Here is a 15,403-nt window from a genome sequence, read left to right as displayed (position 1 = left end):
ACCATTTCTGTTTTGACAGATCACAAAAATCTTCAATACATTGAATCAGCTAAGCGACTGAATGCCCGACAGGCTCGTTGGGCTTTATTTTTCACTCGTTTCAAATTCATTATCACCTTCAGACCTGGTTCCAAGAATACCAAGGCAGATGCCCTCTCACGCAGTTTTCTTCCCGCTCAAGACAACAGTCCTGTTACTCTCATACTTCCGCCTTCAGTCATTCAGGCAGGTCTCACACAGGATGTTTTTTCTCAATTGAAGCTGCTTCAACATCAAGCTCCGGGAAATACTCCTGCTGGTCGTCTTTTTGTTCCTGAGTTTTTGAGAGCAACTGTTTTGGAGGAATTTCATGATAGCAAAGTTGCAGGGCATCTGGGAGTCGCTAAAACTTTTGAATTGGTATCCCGCGCAGTGTGGTGGCCTGGTCTTTCTAAAGACATTAAAGAGTTTGTTTTTTCGTGTCAGGTCTGTGCACAGCATAAAGTTCCCCGTTCTTTGCCTATTGGTCAACTTATGCCATTGAATGTTCCTCTTAGACCATGGTCGCATATCTCCATGGATTTTGTGGTGGATCTCCCTCTGTCAGCTGGATGCACAGTCATATGGGTGGTAGTGGACCGTTTTAGTAAGATGGCTCATTTTATTGGTCTTCCCCGATTGCCATCTGCCCAGGGATTGGCAGTCTTGTTCCTCCGTCATGTTTTCAGACTCCATGGGTTACCCACTGATATTGTTTCTGACAGGGGTCCACAATTCATTGCACAGTTTTGGAAGTCTTTTTGTGCTTCGTTAAAAATGAAATTATCATTAACCTCCGGTTATCATCCACAATCAAATGGACAGACTGAGCGAGTGAACCAATCCTTAAAACAATATTTGCGTTTATACTCGGCCAAACTCCAAAATGACTGGTCTGAGTTTCTTCCATTGGCAGAGTTTGCTTATAATAATGCCTGTCATTCCTCTACCAATGTGTCTCCATTTTTTGCAGTTTTTGGTTTCCACCCCAGAGCTAATTCATTTTTCCAACATTCCTCTGTCTCCTCTCTGGCCCTGACCTCTCATCTTAAACTTATTTGGAAAAAAGTGCACATTGCTCTCAGAAAAGCAGCTTTCAAGGAAAAAGATTTTTCGGACAGGTTCCGGCGGCCGTGCACTTTTAGAGTAGGAGACAGGGTGTGGCTGTCGACTCGCAATATCAAACTTCGACAAACCTCAGCCAGATTGGGTCCTAGATTTATTGGACCATTTCTCATTATCAAAAAAGTCAATCCAGTTGCTTTCCGGTTACAGCTACCAAAAACGTTACGAATCGGAAATACCTTCCATTGCTCTTTGCTCAAACCATATGTTTCATCTAGCAGATTTCCTCGTAAAAAACCTCAGGGGAGATCACCAGTTAATGTACAGGGTCAGCAGGAGTTCGTGGTTGAGAAGGTTCTCAATTCCAAGCTGTCCCGGGGTCGGCTCTATTTTTTGGTGCATTGGAGAGGTTATGGTCCTGAGGAAAGGTCGTGGGTCCTAGATGAGGACCTTCATGCCCCAAGGCTCAAAAGGGCATTTTTTCAAGAATTTCCTCAGAAACCCGGATTTAGGGGTTCCTTGACCCCTCCTCAAGGGGGGGGTACTGTTAGGCGCCGAGGGTCCGCTCGTCAGTGCGGCCGGCGCCTAGCAACGGGGACGCCACTGTCGGATCGTGTTCCCCGTTGCTGGGTCTAAGTTTATATCATCACTGGCTTCCTGGCTGTGTAGCATGCAGCTGCACGGCATGTTGTAATTATCACTCATCTGTTTCCCTGGCCATGCAGCTTGTCAGCTGCATGGCATTTAATCCAATCAGCCTCCAAACAGCTGATTGGAAGACTCTCTGTTAAAAGCACTCCCAGGACTCCTCACAGACGCCGGTGATAGCTTCCTGTTTGCCTGATTCTGCTGCAGAGAGAGTTCCCAGTCCCGGTCTGTTCGTTTGTTCCTGTTCTCAGTGATCCAGTACTCGGAAGTTACCATCTGTTCCTGGAGTCTGACCGAGCACCTTTAACATCTGGTGGTGTTCGTGAGTCGCGGCGCAGCCGTGTGTTGCGGCTTGTCCGCTGCTATTTATTATTGTGTTTATTTTGAGTTCTGGTGCTTTGCGGAGGATTCCGCTTCCACAAGATCCACTCTGGTGTCCAGCGGTGCCGGATTGGAGTGTCGGATCCGTGGATCCTTGGTTGTCCTTTTCCCTGGCGGCTAGTCCGCACATACCTTTTGATTTAGTTAAGTTAGCTTGTAACCCCTGGCTTGGTTGCTTAGTCAGAGGGCCCCTTGTTATCTCCCTGTCTCGGACTTCCCCTTGTCTCCCATTAAGACCTGCGGGGGCATCGGGGTTGGGCAGACATAATCCGCCCTTCGAACGCGGCTGCCATGGGCTCAAGCAACCATAGTCTCGCAGGGGATTTCTGATAACACGGGCGAGACAACGGAGTTAGGGCGCCAGGGGTTACTAGGCTCTCCAGCTCCCACAACCTGTATTTCATTCCTGTTCTCAGATCTCTGCCATAAGATCTTCTCCAGTCTGGAGTACAGGAATCGTAACAATCTGTCTGTATTGTATCTATTCCTATAAGAGGAATTGTAATACTCCTTAGGTGGCATAAAGTTATTCCTTTGGTAACCCTGATGAGACGGGAATTTCTTCCTATATCCCCTCTGTTCATAACCCCGATTCGGATAAGGAGATCTATAAGATCCCCTGGATCTATACAAGCCATTATGGCCCCCTTGATTATCTCTATAGTTCTTATAAACTTCCTGTTGTGGCCTTTCCCAACGGGGATATCTCTTCATTGGCATTTGATTCCTTTCATCTAGTCTCTCCTCTTTAATTGGTAAATGATGTATTTGACCAGAAATATAATCATTTTTGTCCCTAATAAATTTATTTTGTTTACGTGATATAATTTCTTCTTCCATAGTGTCCAATTTATAATGTAGATCCAACACATCTCGTTTAAACTCCTCACTATCCTCAAATTTGGTAGCTTGTAATTCTACTCTTTTTATCTCATCCTCTAACCGACTTAACTCCTTCTTTCTTTCCGTGATTATTAGAGTGATAAGTTTGACTGAACAGTCATCTAGAATAGTATTCCAGTTGGTGATGAAACTTTCACTTCCCCCTCCTATTGTGGGGGTTTTATGCAGTCGTAAGCCTCTCGGAATCCTACCTACCTCTAAATATTTTTCTAGCGTCATGATGTCATACCAATTCTTCAACTCCTTGACTGCTAGTTTTTCTACCAAATTTAGATAACCATAATAATCGTCATCATCAGTTTGAAAAACTTGTTCCTCCTCCTCAAAAATGTTTCTAACCTTCAAAGATCTCTTTGACCTGTCATTAAATATAGGCATAATAGCTAAATAAGAAAGCAGCAATAAGGGTGCTTACTGACAAACTACTACACAAACCAAAAGATAAAGTACCCTTTTTTTTGCGCTAATAATATTAAAGCTCGTACCGCTGAGAAATGCCTCCTGTCAGACAAGGCACAGAATTAGGAATAGAAAAAAGAGATTCTCATGGGAGCTAAACCACCTCAGATGTCACAAACAAATGTGTTTATTTTTAAAATTTAACAGTAAAAACTGTAACCATATAAAAAAACATCAGTAAAACATACACATGGCTTTGTGCTATAGATGAACAATACAGACTGATAGTTATCTTGATGAATTTTGTATTGATGATATCCACAATTGAATCCAATATCAATTCTTCCAATAAAGCGTTCAGATGTATGTTGAATTCACAAATACGTGAATGCCCAACGCGTTTCGTCCATACAGGACTTCATCAGGGGTCGTAATCTGAGTGGTTGTTAAAAAGAGGGTGATAAAACTATATGCTAATTACATTTATCACAATCTTACTAGATTTAAATTCTCTACTTACATACCAATAAGGTCAAAGTTTGTAAGATTCAATATCCCATCCAGCTTTTGCCGTGGGTGTGTGCAATATTCTCAAAGATAGAAGATCTAAAAATGTCACCATTAGAATTGATATTAGATTAAAGTGACCATATATATGTAAAACAAGAATTATAAACAAAATCAAGGAAGGAGGAACAAACATAATCGAGTAATGGAGGAATAGATGTAATAAACCCTCCACAAATGGCCATAATAATCACTTAATTGATCACAGTTAAGTGTAACTATAAATTGCTTTTTATCTAAAACAGAGGTAATGGTGGATAAGTATATTCCATTATAACATAGGTAATCAAACAGAACTACTCACATTCCAATATTCGTGTCTATCATATAAAGTTCACCAATGTATATAAAAAGAAGAAAAATTGCTGTGACAGTGACCTAGAGTTACCCAGAGTTACAGCTGTGAATGAGAATCCTGAGAGAGCACTAGGGTAAGCACCATTATTAACAGACACCTTGATATTATTGGAAAAGGAACCCATATTTATGGATTAATCTCTTTTCCAGGATATTGACTCAGTTGGAGTCTACTATAGTATACTCATTCAGAATTGGATTTGTCAATTTACACCCAAAAGGTGAGCTTAAGACGTTCCCTTATTATTTATAAATTGAAATAATACAACTGCAGTGTCAGATTTTTTACTATCAATTTGATATAGCAGCAATTTCCATAAATTAAACCAATTTTTGAATAATTATGAATGTAACTATCTAGGATTTATAATATTAATGCTCTGCAGTTTAATGAGAAATAAGTATTAGATCTAAATTAGAGCTGTAATTGTGCAATAAGGCATGTTAGATGTTGTCCCGATTTATAATGGCTGTTGAATTTGTCATTACCTAACATTGGAAGTAGGCATAATATAAATATTGGATAATGGGGTATGACAAAATTTGGGATCATTAATAACCATGTGTTAGAATATATGCAAAAATATAATTCTTGATCAGCTATTAAGTTCAACATGGTCCCTCATAAATAGTGCAATTGTATTGTGTATATATAAGAACAATTTGGGTTCATCCCATTTGTAAAATGAATGTTACATATGGTTAGGCTTTATTATATGTAATGTAAGTAAGAATCTGCTGTTTATGATTAATGCTGTTAAAGAATAGTCATCCTCAATGTATATATATATTATTGTTTATATTTCCAATTCATAGGTCACTGTCACAGCAATTTTTCTTCTTTTTATATACATTGGTGAACTTTATATGATAGACACGAATATTGGAATGTGAGTAGTTCTGTTTGATTACCTATGTTATAATGGAATATACTTATCCACCATTACCTCTGTTTTAGATAAAAAGCAATTTATAGTTACACTTAACTGTGATCAATTAAGTGATTATTATGGCCATTTGTGGAGGGTTTATTACATCTATTCCTCCATTACTCGATTATGTTTGTTCCTCCTTCCTTGATTTTGTTTATAATTCTTGTTTTACATATATATGGTCACTTTAATCTAATATCAATTCTAATGGTGACATTTTTAGATCTTCTATCTTTGAGAATATTGCACACACCCACGGCAAAAGCTGGATGGGATATTGAATCTTACAAACTTTGACCTTATTGGTATGTAAGTAGAGAATTTAAATCTAGTAAGATTGTGATAAATGTAATTAGCATATAGTTTTATCACCCTCTTTTTAACAACCACTCAGATTACGACCCCTGATGAAGTCCTGTATGGACGAAACGCGTTGGGCATTCACGTATTTGTGAATTCAACATACATCTGAACGCTTTATTGGAAGAATTGATATTGGATTCAATTGTGGATATCATCAATACAAAATTCATCAAGATAACTATCAGTCTGTATTGTTCATCTATAGCACAAAGCCATGTGTATGTTTTACTGATGTTTTTTTATATGGTTACAGTTTTTACTGTTAAATTTTAAAAATAAACACATTTGTTTGTGACATCTGAGGTGGTTTAGCTCCCATGAGAATCTCTTTTTTCTATTCCTAATTCTGTGCCTTGTCTGACAGGAGGCATTTCTCAGCGGTACGAGCTTTAATATTATTAGCGCAAAAAAAAGGGTACTTTATCTTTTGGTTTGTGTAGTAGTTTGTCAGTAAGCACCCTTATTGCTGCTTTCTTATTTAGCTATTATGCCTATATTTAATGACAGGTCAAAGAGATCTTTGAAGGTTAGAAACATTTTTGAGGAGGAGGAACAAGTTTTTCAAACTGATGATGACGATTATTATGGTTATCTAAATTTGGTAGAAAAACTAGCAGTCAAGGAGTTGAAGAATTGGTATGACATCATGACGCTAGAAAAATATTTAGAGGTAGGTAGGATTCCGAGAGGCTTACGACTGCATAAAACCCCCACAATAGGAGGGGGAAGTGAAAGTTTCATCACCAACTGGAATACTATTCTAGATGACTGTTCAGTCAAACTTATCACTCTAATAATCACGGAAAGAAAGAAGGAGTTAAGTCGGTTAGAGGATGAGATAAAAAGAGTAGAATTACAAGCTACCAAATTTGAGGATAGTGAGGAGTTTAAACGAGATGTGTTGGATCTACATTATAAATTGGACACTATGGAAGAAGAAATTATATCACGTAAACAAAAGAAATTTATTAGGGACAAAAATGATTATATTTCTGGTCAAATACATCATTTACCAATTAAAGAGGAGAGACTAGATGAAAGGAATCAAATGCCAATGAAGAGATATCCCCGTTGGGAAAGGCCACAACAGGAAGTTTATAAGAACTATAGAGATAATCAAGGGGGCCATAATGGCTTGTATAGATCCAGGGGATCTTATAGATCTCCTTATCCGAATCGGGGTTATGAACAGAGGGGATATAGGAAGAAATTCCCGTCTCATCAGGGTTACCAAAGGAATAACTTTATGCCACCTAAGGAGTATTACAATTCCTCTTATAGGAATAGATACAATACAGACAGATCACCTACCCCTGATAGAAATCAAAGGGGACATTTTTTAGAAGAGAGGCGGGGGTACAGATTTCCCCGCATACAGCAACAAAGAGAGGAGTTGCATACCAGACTGGACTCACCACAGGGTATAAAGAGAGGCCATACTGGAGGAGACGAGGGTGTAGAGGGGGCAGAAAAAAGCCCCCAAAAAAGGAGAGCCCTGTTCAATCAGGAGAAACCTCGTCTGGGATTGTCAACATCACAGAGAGACAATTATCATCAGCGGAACGCTCCCTATTAGATAAGGGATTGAAATTCGCACCAGATTTACATGTCGATAAATTCAATCTATTTGTTGATCTTAACAAATACGTTCGTAAATTAACGATACAGAGACATTTTCTTAAGAATCCCCAATTAAGTTCTAGTACGAATGATAAAGCTCCACTGGTCAAGTTACCCTCAAAATATTATCCTGTAGAGTCCAGGGGTAGCAATCTGGACATCTTCTATGAATCAGTTAGGGAAGATTTTAGGAAAATAAGGCTTAAAAGTAACAAATATGGGACTAACCTTAATCCACAGGAAAAAGGAGCTTTGAAATCCCTGAAAAATGACACTGATTTGGTCATTAAAGGGGCAGATAAGGGTGGAGCAGTTGTTTTACAAACTAAAACAGCGTACCTAAATGAGGCATCCAAGATACTATTAGATGGGCAGACATATATGGAATTGCCAAACAACCCCACCACAACATACCAGGAGGAGTTATTCGTTTTACTTTCTAAAGCCCTTAAAGACAATCTAATATGCAAGGAAGAGTTTGACTATATGTATGTTAAACACCCGATGGTCCCAAATTTTTATCATATTCCAAAAATTCATAAGAGTAAGACTTCACCACCAGGAAGGCCCATAGTGGCAGGGATAAATTCCCTGACGGCCAATTTGTCCCATTATCTAGATCTGAGACTGCAGCCCTATGTAATGAAAATGAAATCATATCTCAGAGATTCTACCAGTGTATTGCAAAAGTTGGAAACTGTAGAGTGGTCTAAAGAATATCAATGGTTAACTGTAGATGTACAAGCATTGTATTCGTCTATACCTCATTGTAAAGGTGTAGAGGCTGTAGGGTTGGTTCTGTTGAATGATCCTAGTTTATCTCAAAATGAGGTACGGTTTCTATTGGATAGCATAATGTTCATTTTGAAACATAATTTTTTTGAGTTTGAGAACAAGTTTTATTTGCAACAACAGGGCACAGCGATGGGGACTAAATTTGCCCCATCGTATGCCAACTTGCTCATGAAAGCATGGGAGGACATCTATGTATATGATTCCAAGTTTGAAGCTAATATAATATTCTACCAAAGATATATTGACGATCTCCTTTTCATTTGGAAAGGGGATGGAAATAGCATTAACGGATTTATGACATTTATACAGTCCAATGGTTTTAATTTGAAATTTACTTTTCAAAACAATCCAATAAGTATTGATTTTTTGGATCTAACTCTAAAAGGGGTAGCAGGCGAAAAGATAATAACGAAGACCTTCTTTAAAGGTGTTGACGCCAACAGCTTTATTCCCCAAACTAGCTGCCACTACCCAGCTTGGAAGAACAATGTGCCTTATGCGCAATTCTTACGAATAAGACGTAATTGTACGAATATAGATGACTACTGGGAACAGGCAACTCTAATAGGCAATAGGTTTGTGGAAAGAGGCTATAATCTGGACTCCATTGAAGCAGCAAAGTCTAAAGCATCTCTGCAAAAAAGGGATTTAATGCTATGTCCCAAAAACAAAGCCCAAATTGATCAAAGGTTTTGTAGACCTTTTATCACACAATTCAATCAAGAAAATGTAGCCATCAAAAAGATTATAAATCGACATTGGGGTATACTTCTAAAAGACTCTGTTTTAGGGCCTTCCCTCCCTAAAAAACCAAACCTGGTATTTAGGAGAGCAACGAATCTAAAAAGCATAGTGGCACCGAGTAGGCTGTCAAGGTCACACTCTTGTATTAAAAAAGAAGGTAATGATATTATACCCACAAAAGGGTGCTTCCCATGCTCTAGATGTATATGTTGCAACTTTATGGACCGTAAATCATTCAGCATGAAATTTGAGTCAGGGGGATGTTACAGACTGAAGCACTTGGTCAATTGCAACACAGAATATGTTGTGTATAAGATTACTTGCAATTGTGGTTTAGCATACGTAGGAAAGATGAAAAGACTAACCAAGATAAGAATTCAGGAGCATATAAGAAATGTGAAAAACAGGTTTCTTTCTCACAGTCTCTCAAGGCATTATGCTGAGAAGCATAGTGCTATAGTGACGAGGGACAATTTTTCATTTACGGTTTTAGAACATATACCAGCAGACCCAAGAGGTGGTAGTAGGGATTTGAGATTATCCAAACGTGAAACGTATTGGATATACACACTCAATACTTTAGCCCCTAATGGTCTTAATGAAGACGTAGATATAGTTTCCTTCCTTTAAGATCTGAATTCATCTTCCAATTTCCCTGCTCAATAGTTAATAGAGCGTATAAGGGCCCTAATATATTAAAATCTAAATGTTTCCGGTGTAACACTTCTCATATAGTGGACAATTGTACCATAGTTGTTTAACCTTATATTATAACCACTTAATTGTGGTTATTTTATGATATGTTGTCGTATTACAAGTTGGTGATCAAAGTGGGACATATTGAGATTTTGTGTTGTCAACTAGTAATAATTGTAAATGGGGGATCATGTTGATCTGAACTGCTTTATAAATGGTTATACAGTCAATCAGCTAAATATGTACAGTCTGTCGAGGTTAGATGGAATCACAAAGCACATCTAAATATTGATTATTGAGGTAGGATTAATATATAAATATTTTTAGGGTATATAGAAATCTTAAAACACACAAAAAAACACAATTTAATAACACATAGCACTTTATTAATCGTTAAATATTATTATCACTGAAAGATCATTAACATTATCTGTTTATTGATCAAGCAATACACTAATTGAAGGACTCAATTAATTTATTGGTCCTTTTATATAATATAGAATTCCTAACTTAATAGAATAGAAAAGGAAAAAAACACTTTTAAGCATTTTTGATTAAAATAGATAAATATATTAGATCACAATTTAATCAAATAGATTGCATGTAATATTAGCTAAATAGGATAAGAAAGCAGTTAATTATAGACACGATGGGCGCTACAAAGCAATGACTATTCATGGCATCACAATTGAAATCGGAAGCAGCAGCAGCTGGAACGCACGCTGGAACCGGAACTAGCGTATGTGGAACGCACGCCGGAAACCGGAAGTAGCGTCCGTGGAACGCACGCCGGAACCGGAAGTAGCGGCAGTGGAACGCACGCCGCCCGCGACGATGGAACGCAAAAGCGTTCAGCACTGTTATTGTAAAAGTATATCAATACATTTCACTTGTTTTTTAATTCATAATGTAGAAGGTCTAATGGCTAACATTATGATTGCTGCAGACGGATTGAACACCGGATAGGAGCATTAAAAATAAGTAAAAGTAGCTAATTACCTAACAGGAAATGAGGTCATTTGATAGGAGGTATAAATATCAGCCCCCGTTCCCACCCAGAGTTACAGCTGTGAATGAGAATCCTGAGAGAGCACTAGGGTAAGCACCATTATTAACAGACACCTTGATATTATTGGAAAAGGAACCCATATTTATGGATTAATCTCTTTTCCAGGATATTGACTCAGTTGGAGTCTACTATAGTATACTCATTCAGAATTGGATTTGTCAATTTACACCCAAAAGGTGAGCTTAAGACGTTCCCTTATTATTTATAAATTGAAATAATACAACTGCAGTGTCAGATTTTTTACTATCAATTTGATATTAGAGATGAGCGCCTGAAATTTTTCGGGTTTTGTGTTTTGGTTTTGGGTTCGGTTCCGCGGCCGTGTTTTGGGTTCGAACGCGTTTTGGCAAAACCTCACCGAATTTTTTTTGTCGGATTCGGGTGTTTTTTTCAAAAAACACTAAAAAACAGCTTAAATCATAGAATTTGGGGGTCATTTTGATCCCAAAGTATTATTAACCTCAAAAACCATAATTTACACTAATTTTCAGTCTATTCTGAATACCTCACACCTCACAATATTATTTTTAGTCCTAAAATTTGCACCGAGGTCGCTGTGTGAGTAAGATAAGCGACCCTAGTGGCCGTCACAAACACCGGGCCCATCTAGGAGTGGCACTGCAGTGTCACGCAGGATGTCCCTTCCAAAAAACCCTCCCCAAACAGCACATGACGCAAAGAAAAAAAGAGGCGCAATGAGGTAGCTGTGTGAGTAAGATTAGCGACCCTAGTGGCCGACACAAACACCGGGCCCATCTAGGAGTGGCACTGCAGTGTCACGCAGGATGGCCCTTCCAAAAAACCCTCCCCAAACAGCACATGACGCAAAGAAAAAAAGAGGCGCAATGAGGTAGCTGTGTGAGTAAGATTAGCGACCCTAGTGGCCGACACAAACACCGGGCCCATCTAGGAGTGGCACTGCAGTGTCACGCAGGATGTCCCTTCCAAAAAACCCTCCCCAAACAGCACATGACGCAAAGAAAAAAAGAGGCGCAATGAGGTAGCTGTGTGAGTAAGATTAGCGACCCTAGTGGCCGACACAAACACCGGGCCCATCTAGGAGTGGCACTGCAGTGTCACGCAGAATGTCCCTTCCAAAAAACCCTCCCCAAACAGCACATGACGCAAAGAAAAAAAGAGGCGCAATGAGGTAGCTGACTGTGTGAGTAAGATTAGCGACCCTAGTGGCCGACACAAACACCGGGCCCATCTAGGAGTGGCACTGCAGTGTCACGCAGGATGTCCCTTCCAAAAAACCCTCCCCAATCAGCACATGATGCAAAGAAAAAGAAAAGAAAAAAGAGGTGCAAGATGGAATTGTCCTTGGGCCCTCCCACCCACCCTTATGTTGTATAAACAAAACAGGACATGCACACTTTAACCAACCCATCATTTCAGTGACAGGGTCTGCCACACGACTGTGACTGATATGACGGGTTGGTTTGGACCCCCCCCCAAAAAAGAAGCAATTAATCTCTCCTTGCACAAACTGGCTCTACAGAGGCAAGATGTCCACCTCATCTTCACCCTCCGATATATCACCGTGTACATCCCCCTCCTCACAGATTATCAATTCGTCCCCACTGGAATCCACCATCTCAGCTCCCTGTGTACTTTGTGGAGGCAATTGCTGCTGGTCAATGTCTCCGCGGAGGAATTGATTATAATTCATTTTAATGAACATCATCTTCTCCACATTTTCTGGATGTAACCTCGTACGCCGATTGCTGACAAGGTGAGCGGCGGCACTAAACACTCTTTCGGAGTACACACTTGTGGGAGGGCAACTTAGGTAGAATAAAGCCAGTTTGTGCAAGGGCCTCCAAATTGCCTCTTTTTCCTGCCAGTATAAGTACGGACTGTGTGACGTGCCTACTTGGATGCGGTCACTCATATAATCCTCCACCATTCTATCAATGTTGAGAGAATCATATGCAGTGACAGTAGACGACATGTCCGTAATCGTTGTCAGGTCCTTCAGTCCGGACCAGATGTCAGCATCAGCAGTCGCTCCAGACTGCCCTGCATCACCGCCAGCGGGTGGGCTCGGAATTCTGAGCCTTTTCCTCGCACCCCCAGTTGCGGGAGAATGTGAAGGAGGAGATGTTGACAGGTCGCGTTCCGCTTGACTTGACAATTTTGTCACCAGCAGGTCTTTCAACCCCAGCAGACTTGTGTCTGCCGGAAAGAGAGATCCAAGGTAGGCTTTAAATCTAGGATCGAGCACGGTGGCCAAAATGTAGTGCTCTGATTTCAACAGATTGACCACCCGTGAATCCTTGTTAAGCGAATTAAGGGCTGCATCCACAAGTCCCACATGCCTAGCGGAATCGCTCCCTTTTAGCTCCTTCTTCAATGCCTCCAGCTTCTTCTGCAAAAGCCTGATGAGGGGAATGACCTGACTCAGGCTGGCAGTGTCTGAACTGACTTCACGTGTGGCAAGTTCAAAGGGCATCAGAACCTTGCACAACGTTGAAATCATTCTCCACTGCACTTGAGACAGGTGCATTCCACCTCCTATATCGTGCTCAATTGTATAGGCTTGAATGGCCTTTTGCTGCTCCTCCAACCTCTGAAGCATATAGAGGGTTGAATTCCACCTCGTTACCACTTCTTGCTTCAGATGATGGCAGGGCAGGTTCAGTAGTTTTTGGTGGTGCTCCAGTCTTCTGTACGTGGTGCCTGTACGCCGAAAGTGTCCCGCAATTTTTCTGGCCACCGACAGCATCTCTTGCACGCCCCTGTCGTTTTTTAAAAAATTCTGCACCACCAAATTCAAGGTACGTGCAAAACATGGGACGTGCTGGAATTTGCCCATATTTAATGCACACACAATATTGCTGGCGTTGTCCGATGCCACAAATCCACAGGAGAGTCCAATTGGGGTAAGCCATTCCGCGATGATCTTCCTCAGTTGCCGTAAGAGGTTTTCAGCTGTGTGCGTATTCTGGAAAGCGGTGATACAAAGCGTAGCCTGCCTAGGAAAGAGTTGGCGTTTGCGAGATGCTGCTACTGGTGCCGCCGCTGCTGTTCTTGCGGCGGGAGTCCATACATCTACCCAGTGGGCTGTCACAGTCATATAGTCCTGACCCTGCCCTGCTCCACTTGTCCACATGTCCGTGGTTAAGTGGACATTGGGTACAACTGCATTTTTTAGGACACTGGTGAGTCTTTTTCTGACGTCCGTGTACATTCTCGGTATCGCCTGCCTAGAGAAGTGGAACCTAGATGGTATTTGGTAACGGGGGCACACTGCCTCAATAAATTGTCTAGTTCCCTGTGAACTAACGGCGGATACCGGACGCACGTCTAACACCAACATAGTTGTCAAGGCCTCAGTTATCCGCTTTGCAGTAGGATGACTGCTGTGATATTTCATCTTCCTCGCAAAGGACTGTTGAACAGTCAATTGCTTACTGGAAGTAGTACAAGTGGGCTTACGACTTCCCCTCTGGGATGACCATCGACTCCCAGCGGCAACAACAGCAGCGCCAGCAGCAGTAGGCGTTACACGCAAGGATGCATCGGAGGAATCCCAGGCAGGAGAGGACTCGTCAGAATTGCCAGTGACATGGCCTGCAGGACTATTGGCATTCCTGGGGAAGGAGGAAATTGACACTGAGGGAGTTGGTGGGGTGGTTTGCGTGAGCTTGGTTACAAGAGGAAGGGATTTACTGGTCAGTGGACTGCTTCAGCTGTCACCCAAAGTTTTTGAACTTGTCACTGACTTATTATGAATGCGCTGCAGGTGACGTATAAGGGAGGATGTTCCGAGGTCGTTAACGTCCTTACCCCTACTTATTACAGCTTGACAAAGGGAACACACGGCTTGACACCTGTTGTCCGCATTTCTGGTGAAATACCTCCACACCGAAGAGCTGATTTTTTTGGTATTTTCACCTGGCATGTCAACGGCCATATTCCTCCCACGGACAACAGGTGTCTCCCCGGGTGCCTGACTTAAACAAACCACCTCACCATCAGAATCCTCCTGGTCAATTTCCTCCCCAGCGCCAGCAACACCCATATCCTCCTCATCCTGGTGTACTTCAACACTGACATCTTCAATCTGACTATCAGGAACTGGACTGCGGGTGCTCCTTCCAGCACTTGCAGGGGGCGTGCAAATGGTGGAAGGCGCATGCTCTTCACGTCCAGTGTTGGGAAGGTCAGGCATCGCAACCGACACAATTGGACTCTCCTTGTGGATTTGGGATTTCGAAGAATGCACAGTTCTTTGCTGTGCTGCTTTTGCCAGCTTGAGTCTTTTCATTTTTCTAGCGAGAGGCTGAGTGCTTCCATCCTCATGTGAAGCTGAACCACTAGCCATGAACATAGGCCAGGGCCTCAGCCGTTCCTTGCCACTCCGTGTGGTAAATGGCATATTGGCAAGTTTACGCTTCTCCTCCGACAATTTTATTTTAGGTTTTGGAGTCCTTTTTTTACTGATATTTGGTGTTTTGGATTTGACATGCTCTGTACTATGACATTGGGCATCGGCCTTGGCAGACGACGTTGCTGGCATTTCATCGTCTCGGCCATGACTAGTGGCAGCAGCTTCAGCACGAGGTGGAAGTGGATCTTGATCTTTCCCTAATTTTGGAACCTCAACATTTTTGTTCTCCATATTTTAATAGGCACAACTAAAAGGCACCTCAGGTAAACAATGGAGATGGATGGATTGGATACTAGTATACAATTATGGACGGGCTGCCGAGTGCCGACACAGAGGTAGCCACAGCCGTGAACTACCGCACTGTACTGTGTCTGCTGCTAATATATAGACTGGTTGATAAAGAGATAGTATACTCGTAACTAGTATGTATGTATAAAGAAAGAAAAAAAA

This window comes from Pseudophryne corroboree, chromosome 5 (genome assembly GCF_028390025.1).
Source record: "Pseudophryne corroboree isolate aPseCor3 chromosome 5, aPseCor3.hap2, whole genome shotgun sequence".
Taxonomy (NCBI): domain Eukaryota; kingdom Metazoa; phylum Chordata; class Amphibia; order Anura; family Myobatrachidae; genus Pseudophryne; species Pseudophryne corroboree.
Note: the sequence above shows the minus strand (reverse complement) of the source record.